This window comes from Sorex fumeus, unplaced genomic scaffold (genome assembly GCF_029834395.1).
Source record: "Sorex fumeus unplaced genomic scaffold, SorFum_2.1 ptg000050l, whole genome shotgun sequence".
Classification (NCBI taxonomy): Eukaryota; Metazoa; Chordata; class Mammalia; order Eulipotyphla; family Soricidae; genus Sorex; species Sorex fumeus.
This window is the reverse complement of record NW_026606107.1, coordinates 17732304-17742307: the sequence shown is the minus strand read 5'-3', so window position 1 is coordinate 17742307 and position 10004 is coordinate 17732304. Positions and strand designations below refer to the sequence as shown.

Genomic DNA, 10004 nt, shown 5'->3' with positions numbered 1-10004 from the left:
GTCTCACCCACCCCTCTCTGGGGCGCCCCAAGTGAAACTGCCTGGCGCGGGGTCAGGTGGCATGGTTACTGCTTTTATTTGTTTAGTTGCTTTCTATGTTACTCTCCCATATAATTTTATCTCGTACTGCATTTTAGTACTGGGGACTTAGGAGGTGTTGGCGCATTCCAGAGCCTTTAGGAAGTATAGTTTTAGTCATTAGTGAAGTGGTGGAGCTGAGTCCTTGGCATGGCTGCAGTGGTGGGCTGCAGGTGAAGCTGCTGAGTTTTTGGTAAAGTGAGTACTCAACCTGCCCTTCTCCTGAGTGCTTCCCAATGTTTTCAGCCGCGAGTCTAGTGTGTCCATAAATTTCAGCTGCTTGCTTTGCAGGTTTGGAGGCTTACCTTTCCCACTCTCAGAAACACCAGAGTTCTCAGCCTAGGAACTGGGGTACCTGAAATTATTCACAGTCTTCTGTCTCTGCAGAGAATATTAGTGGAGTGTTGGAGTTCAGGCCTTGACATGGTACAGCAGTGGGAACGCATTATTATTATTTTTAAATAATTTTATTGAGGTACAAGAATTAACAATTCTGTCTATAGGTTTCATACATATACATCATTCCAACACCACATCTATCAAAAGAGAGCCCACCTCCCTCACTACTGTCTCAAGGACCCTGCTAAGTCACTTTCCCATGTAATTTCAATTCTATAGATTAAAATTTAAAGTTATAATTTTGACCATTTTTTCGATAACTATATTTCTTTTTATTGCCACATAAAAGAGTTTTTATTTTTATTGTGAAGCTGGTAACACCTATACACATGTTGATAAATAGAACAAAACTCCAGAAATGCCATAGGATTGTAAATGAAATAGAAAAAATGGGTCTTTTCCCCAAATACTGTATATCTTGGGATCTCAGAGGTAGCACAACAGAGAGGTCATTTGCCTTGCATGTGGCTAACCTGGTTTAAATACCCAGCATTCCATATGGTACTCTGAACTCACTAGGAGTGTTCCCTGAGTTCAGAGCCAGAAGTAAGCTCTGAGCATTGCTGGATGTGTCCCCAATTTTAAACCTGTATATATTACTTTTTTACAGGTATGTAAATTTTAAATTTTAGTATTGCGAATGATTCTGTGCTAATATATTTTAAAATTTATATGAAATAGACAAATTGTATAAATGTAAAATTTATTAATAGTGAGAAGATTTAAGAAAATCCAAAAGGTTGAATACATTCTTCTTTAATGTACATTTGACATTCTCCAAGATACAGCACATATTGGGACACAAAACATATCTCCCAAAAGTAAGAGTATAGAAATCATATAAACTTTCTTCAATGAACATGGTGCACTGAATGTAGAAGTTAATCAAAGACAGAAATGGAGAAGCAACTCAAACACCTGGAAATTAAATGGCTCATTACAGAAAAACCACTATAAGAGAGTAAGTCAAGGAAATTAAAAGATTCATAGAAGCAAACTGCTATGAGGGCATGATCTACCATAACTTGTACTATATAACAAAGGTGGTGTTAAGAGAAATGTTTATTGTTGTGCAAGCATTCATAGGTAAAGAAGAAAGTAACTTGACTGGACAATTTAAGAAATTGGAAAATAACCAACAGAAGGAGCCCAAACCAGGCAGGAGGAAGAAAATAATAAAACTTAGAGGCAAAATTAATGATTTGGAACCCCACAAACCAATCCAAAAAAATCAATGAAATCAAGAGCTGAAAAAGTAAACAAGATCAATAAAGTGCTAAAAAGAGTCATGAAGAGAAAATCCTAGTAAGCTAAGTCAGAAATGAAAGGGAGTCATAACATATGAAAAAGAACAGAAATAATTGAAACTCATGGAACAACCAGGGCTTACTTTGAGAATCTTTATGCCAGGAAAAGAGAGAACCTAGAAGAAATGGATACATTTCTAGATTCTTATTACCTCCAAAGGCTAAACCAAGATAATTTGGGTTACCTTAACAAACTTATCACCATTGAAGAAATTGAAATGATATTCAAAAATCTTATGCAAAACAAAAGCAGAGTCCCATATGTATTCACTAGTGAATTTTTTCAAACCTTTAAAGAGGACCTACCGCCAATGCTTTACAGGATCTTCCAGAAAATTGAAGAAACAAAAATATTCCCAAACAGTTCTTATGAAACAATATAACACTGATACAAAAAGTAAGACAAAGACAGACACCAAATAGAGACCCAGAGTGAGAGAGAGAATCACTAGCCAATATCCCCAGTGAACACAGTTGCAAAGATCCTCAACAAAATACTCATAAATTGAATCCAAAAATTCATCAAAAAGATCCTATTTAATGACCAAGTAGGATTCATCTAAAAAATGCAAGGATTTTTTGACACCTGCAAGTCAATCAACATAATACACCATATCAATAAAATAAAAAATAAAATCCATATGATCTTATTAATAGATACATAGAAAGCATTTGACAAGATCCAGAAACTATTCATGATAAAACTATCAACAAGGGACTGGAAGGATAATATAGCGGATAGGGAGATTGCCTTGGACAGGGCTGGCCCAGGTTCTAACCCTGGCATCCCACAGGTCCCCCAAGCATTGCCAGCAGTAATTCCTGAGCATCGCTGTATGTGGCTCCCGCGAATAAAATAAATAAATAAAAAAAAAACTCAACAAAATGGGAATTGAAGGAACTTTCCTCAACATAGTCAAAGCCATTTTTTCACAAGCCCACAGCAAGCATAATACTCAATGGGGGAAATGTAAAAGCCTTCCCTCTAGTATCACACACAAGATTGCCCACTCTTGCCACTTCTATTCAATATAGTACTAGATGTACTTACCAGAGAAGTTAGGCAAGAAAAATATATCAAGGCCATCCAAAGAAGAAGTTTAGCTTTCACTATTTGCAGATGCTATAGTACTAAACTTACAAAATCCTAAAGAATCTACAAAAAAGTTCCTAGAAACAATAGGTTTGTATAGCAATGTGGAAGGCTACAAAACTAATATGAAAAAATCCATCGCCTTCCTATATATAAATAATGAAATAGAAGAAAAAGATATTGATAAAAACAACCCTACTCAAAATTATGTCTCAGAAAATCATGTATCTTGGAATCAGCTTAACTAAAGAGATTAATTACCTATACAAAGAATTACAAAACACCACTTCAAGAAATAAAAAGAGAATATGAGGAAATGGAAACACATACCCCGCTCACAGATTAGGAGGTTCTATATCATAAAGATGTCAGTACTCCCCAAAACATTGTTCAAATTCAATGCAGTCCCTATCAAATAATGATAAAATTCATATGAAAAAGTAAACACCCGCTCCCAAATAGCTAAAGCAGTCCTTTGGATAAAGAAGATGGGAGGCACCCCTTCCCCCAACTTCAAACTATACTACACATAGGTAGTAATTAAAACACTATGGTATTGGAATAAAAAGATAAACACAGATCAATGGAATAGACTTATATTTTCTGAGAGAGACCCTCCGGTATATGATCAGCTAATCTTTTATAAAGGAGCAAAATTATATCAAGTGGAACAAGGAAATCCTCTTCAACAGGTGATGCTGGGGAAGCTAGACAGCTACATGCAAACCAACCCCCACCCCCGGAGAAAAACTCTCAAAATTCTTCAGGTATCTTTCTAACCTCAAGCAAAAGAATAAAATAAAAATGGATTAAAGCCTTTGATATCAGACCTGAATACATAAGTACATAGAAGTAAATATAATAATATTCTCCATGAATTTAAAGCTGGAGGATGAAATACCACTGACCAAAGAAATGAAAGCAAAGATAAACAAATGGTACTACATTAAGCAAGAAGATTCTATACTTCAAAGGAAAATATAATCAGAATAAAAAGACAACTCATAAAGTGATAAAACTTATTTACTCAACACTCATCTGATATAGGTTAATAAAAATGTGAAAGGCACTGTTGAAATTTTATAAGAAAAAATTCAACTCCATCAAAAATAGGGATAAGAAAAGAACAGAAACCTCTTCAAAGAAGAAATACTAGTGGACAGAAGCACATGAAAAAGAGCTCTACATCAATAATCATCTGGGAATTGCAAAGCAAAACAATAATGAGCTATCATCTCATGCCACAGAGTCTGGCACACATCAAAAAGAACAACCAGTTCTGATGTAGATGTGGAGAAATGAGAGCTCTCCTTCATTTCTAGTAGAAATGCTGATTGATCCAGTCAAAAAACTAGAAATTGAGATTCCATACAATTCAACAATACTGGCCCTGGGAATATATCCCCAATGGACTATTGTGTAGATGTACAGTTTCTTTATCCAATCACCTGTTCTCGGCCACTTGGATTGGTTTTAGATTCTGGCTACTGTGAATTGTTCAACAATGAACATAAAAATACAGATAGTGTTTCTGCTGTGTTTTCTGGCACTCAGGGTATATTCCCAGAAGTGGAATTATTGGGTCATATAGAAGTTCAATTTCTAGGTTTTTGAGGAATGCCCATATTATTTTCCAAAAAGGCTGAACCAGTTGGCATTTCCAACATCAATGAATGAGAGTCTGTTTCTTCCTGTATCTGCACCAGAGCTAGATGTTCTGGTTCTTTTCGATGTGTTTCAGTTTCTCTTGTGTGAGATGATATCTCATTGTTGTTTTGATTTACATCTCCCTGATGATTAGCTATGCAGGCCATTTTTTCATGGTGTTGAATTATTGTATGCCTAAAACTCAACTATCATTAACTTTTAAAATCATGACTCTTTAATATTTTTTTAATTTTAAAAATAAATTTCTTTGATATAAACCTCTTTTCGGGTGGGTATTGGGTAAATAAATTTTTCATTCTGTGGTCTGTCTTTGTTTCTTGGCCACCACTTTTTGAGATGCAGAAGTTTCTTTTTAGTCTAATGTAGTTCCATTTATTTATTTTTGTTTCCACTTTGCTGGTCAGTGGTGTTTCATCTTTGAAGACGCCTTTAGCTTCAGTGTCATTATGGATTCTGCCAGCATTTTCCTCCATGGACCTTATGGATTCAGGTATGATGTTGATTTTCCATTTTGATCTGATCAAAAGCATTCATTTTAAATGAAATATGCACACTTGAGTTCACTGAATTGAGTATGATATCCAGGGTATGGAAATAATTCAATGCCCATCAACAGATTTTTGGATAAATAAATTGTGATATATCTACATCTATATCTATATCTATCCATCTATCTATCTATCTATCAATCTAGACAATCAAAAACTATCCATCTATAAGAAAGATGAAAGTTTTCTTAAACCTGGATTTAACTGGAGCATATCTTTTTTAAGTAAAATAAGTCAGGGAGACAATAACAAATATCAGATTATCTCATTTATCTGTGGTATATAGATAAGCAAAAAGAGGCAATAGATTATATAGAAAGATGTCAAATCCTCATTCTATGGCAAAACAAATTATTCTGTGATAAACTATAATGGAGGCAAGGACATGGACATGCACAGATCTCTGGTCCTGATTCCAGTGTCTCCTCAAAAAGGATTTTATAGAGAACACAAAATATTAAAACAAGCACTTATTTTAAAATGTAAAGGACACAAGTGAAGAATACTATGAGATTACTGGAGTAAAGCAAATTGCTTACTTAAGAAAGTACCAAAGGAACTCCTGCAAGTCTAGTAGTGAAAGTTCAAAGGAGGAAAAGAAAAATATTTTTTCACCTCTTTATATGGTTTCAGACTCCCTTCCGAAGTACCTGGAATCTGAGGTTCTCACCATATTTTTCCAAATTCGTGCATAGCCATGGTCACTATAAAGTGTAATTGTACTGGTGGATATGAATTTAGAAATGTCAAAGTACTATAACAATCCAATGTTGACCCAGATTTCTCAGTGATTGTGTGAAACTACTTGTACTTCTACTTGACTTGTGTTTTTGAAAAACAAAAGTACTACAACGATCTGATATTGAGCTACTGTTCTCTCCATGATCATGTAAAACTATTTTTTTCTTTCTCCTGGGTTGTAACAAAGGAACGGCAGGACATAAAACAGGGCACATAAATTAGGCCTTGGCATTGCTCTGCCAGACATTTGGTTTAAAAACTGGGGCTTGCTTTTCTTCTCCCTGTATTTTCCCTCACTCCTATGACCTCCCTCACTCATTTCTTTAGTTACCTAGTATCTAACACCTACAGTTAAGGAAGAAGAAAAGAAGGCAAAGACTTAAAGTGACACAAATACAGGATCTTGGGCACTTTGACAGTGGTGAAGATGAAGTAAATTTGTACATCAAAACCATGAAAGTTTGCATTACTCAACCGTGCTGCCTAAAGTACAATTTAAAGGTGGATTAATTACTAAATGTTTGACATAAACAGTAGTTATATGTCCTATGCTTGGAAATGTTCAATCTAACAAAGTGGTATAGATACATATGCAACTCTGCACAAGAATTGGGAACTAGTGCATTATAGCTACAGATTAAAAAGATAGGTATTGATAAGTGATGAAACTGAAAAGGTGCAGTGGACATATGTCTTGCAAGACAACACTTAAAACAACCTATATATTAAAAGTGGCCAATTTAGGTACCAAAAGTGGAATTGCTGTGTGTTGTAGCAATTCAGTTATAAGTTTACTAAGAGTCTCCATACTTGTCTCCACAGGGTTTTTACAAGACATAATTCCTACCAACAGTGAATAACAGTTCCTTTTTCATTACTCCCTTGCCAACGCAGATTGTTCCCACTATTTCTGATGTGCGCGTTTATCACTAGTGTGAGATAATAAGTGATGATGAGCATCTTTTCATGTGCCTATTACACATATATTGGTATTCCTCTGAGAAGTGTCTGTTCGTTTTCTCTCTCTACTTTATTTATAATTTTAAAATTCTTGGAAAGAGGTTAGATCTTTTGCCTTGTTTATGTGCAAGAAAAGTGCCCTAGCCTCTGTACTATCTCTCCAGACCCTGTGAGTACTTTATATATCCTGTATATCAACCCTGTATCTAATGTGTGCAATACTTTTTTTTTCAAATCCAGTAGTGGTCTTAGTTTTAGCTCGTAGATTTTATTATTTTTACGATACATAACATTCTTTAATTTGATGTAGTGCCATTTTTAATTGTATCTACTCATGGAACACAAAAAATCACTCAAAAAGACATGCACACCACTATTCCCTGTTGCATTTAGCACAATAACTAAGATGTGGAATCAACCTAGTTGTCTAAACCAAAGACAGATGGATGAATTACAAAGATGTGGTACACATCGCACACACAAACGTATGTGCGTGCACACACACATACACACAATGGAATACTATTCAGCTGCAGCTGTAAGGAATAATGAAATCATGAGATTTTCTGCAAACTAGATGAAACTGGAAGAATATTAATTGAAACCACAACACCCAAAAGGAGAGAGAGAACAGAGGGGAATGCCCTGCCACAGAGGCAGGGGGGGATGGGGGGATGGGGGGTGGGAGGGATACTGGGATCCGTGGTGGTGGGAAATGGGCACCGGTGGATGGATGGGTATTTGATCATTGTATAATTGAAACCCAAGCACGAAAATTTGTAAGTCTGCAACTGTACCTCATGATGTCTCACTATTAAAAAAATTTTTTAATAAAAAAAAAGAATATTGAATGAAGTAAGCCAAAAGTAGAGGATTAACACAGGTTGATCTCACTTATATGTGGTATGTAGAATAATGAAATTAGGGAATGTATCATAGTAAAAAGGGATGAATAGATCACCATTGGCCCCAGAATATAGCTAGGAGCAGGAAAAATAAGGAAAGAAATCAAGTAGAGGGAGGGAGAATATGAGAAAAGGAAGTACTGGGGAAAAGTGTCAGGGCCCCTTAGTATGTTAGTAATAATATAGGGTAGTTGTATAGTTGTAAATCCAAACCACAGACTCACTAAAACTGAAAACATGAGATCCAAACTACAATGACAATATTTTAAAATCTACCTGAAAATGTGGCAGTGGGAGTAGGGCATCTTGGGAGGAAACATGGGAACACTTGTTGAGGGAAGATGATACTGGTGGTATGATTGTGTTAGAACATTATATATTTAAACGTCAACTATCAATAACTTTGTTATTCACAGTTCTTTAATTAAATAAAACTGAGAGAGATCTCGCTATAAACTTAGGTGCCCAGATAAGTTCTTAAGCCAAGGGGGTCTACTCCAGTGTTTTGGAAAGTATAGAAACCGTCAAAGGTATTCAAACTGTGACTCAGTATCTGCACTAAAGCATGGGCCCTCCACTCTCAGGCAGTCCAAGGGCAGGGGGTGGGGGGATTCCTGGGCACCAGCTGCCAGTCTAACCCTTTTCAGACTGCACTGGACACAAATCTTGGCCTTTTATACAGAACTCTCACGAGGGCATCCTGGCTACCCCAACCACATTAGGCCAATAGTGCATTAGCTTATTCCAATCAAGATACTTGCAAAATCACATAAACAATAACGAACACAAGAATCAATAGAACCCCAATACAAAAGAAAAAGGAAATTCAGGCTAAAGAACACGTCCACTGAATCAGGGCTAGAGGCCTCATATGAGTCAAACAGGAGCACCTTGAAGTGGAAAGATGAGACCACCGTCTACCAAACCCGCCCAGAGTCCACCCTGGCAGTGAGAGGGGTACACTGATAGTGGACTGAAAGTATCCACATCCACATAGATCACCATTGACCCCATGCCATCATATTACCATACTACCATGGCATCATGGGGAAACAGATGCTCACCACGAGGAGTGGATGAAGAAAAGAGCCCTGATATCCTCAAAAAGTATACCCACATACAGAATCTCTCTGACGAAGAATTCAAAGACAAAATGGTGAGGATCTTTTATGAGCTCAAAGAAACAGTAGAATTAACATCCAATAAAATATGAGATGATATGAAAGAAAAAGTGGAATGGACAGCCAATAAAATGTGGGAGGAAATGAGAGCAGATATATACTAAAATTGGAAAGGTACAGAGAAGATTAGCGTGGCCCCTGTGCAAGGATGACACACAAATTCATGAAGTGTTCCATATTTTTGAGGAGCTGGAGCAATAGCACAGCAGGTAGGGCATTTGCCTTGCATATGGCCAACCCAGGTTCGATTCCTCCATTCTTCTCTGAGAGCCTGGCATGCTACTGAGAGTATCCCTCCCGCATGGCAGAGACTGGCAAGCTTCCCGTGGAGTATTCGATATGCCAAAAACAGTAACAAGTCTCATAATGGAGATATTACTGGTGCCCGCTCAAGCAAATCAATGAACAATGGGAGCACAGTGCTACAATCAAAAGTGTCATTAATTAAAAATTCAGTGGATGAAAAGGAAAACTCAGTGGGTGCTCTCAATAGGAGAAATTCTACAACAGAAGAAGGAATTAGTGAACTTGAAGATGAGCTGCAGAAAGCATCCAGGCAGCAGCAGCAGATGGAAAAGGACCTCAGAATAGCTCAAGGGCAAGTAAAAGATGTATGGGATGAATTTTAGAGTAACAACATAAGAATAATCAGAGTACAGAGGAACATTGAGGCAACCCCAGTGAGGTAGTAACAGTTAATGACATCATTGCTGAAAATATCGCAAAGCTGGAGAGTGTAGTCATCCAGATCCAAGAAGCCCAAAACTTACCAGCTAAAAGAGAACCTAATAAAAATATCCAAGATATATCTTTAATAAGAACAACAAATATCAGAGATAAAGACACAATACAGCAAGCTGTATAGTCGAAGAAGGAAATTACATACAAAGAAGCATCCCTTAGATTTGTAGCAGTCTTGTCAGATGAAATTCTCTGATCCCGAAGACACTGGTGGTATAATGTGGAAAAAAATTCAATGAAATGAACTTCTCACCAAGAATAATTTGCCCAACTAGATTCTCATTCAGATTTGAAGGAACGATACATAACTTCATGTATAAAAAACAGCTCAGGAACTTCATAGACTTAAAACAAACTTTTAAAAGATGAACATAAAGGGCTGC

General features: G+C 36.6%; 1 non-coding gene across 1 annotated transcript; it reads left to right on the top strand.

The window, feature by feature from the left end:
- The first annotated feature begins 8951 nt into the window (after positions 1-8951).
- LOC130032699 (U6 spliceosomal RNA) lies at positions 8952-9063 on the top strand. The gene has a single exon (XR_008793873.1). It is a non-coding gene; the product is annotated as a U6 spliceosomal RNA (small nuclear RNA).
- The last annotated feature ends 941 nt before the right edge of the window (positions 9064-10004 follow it).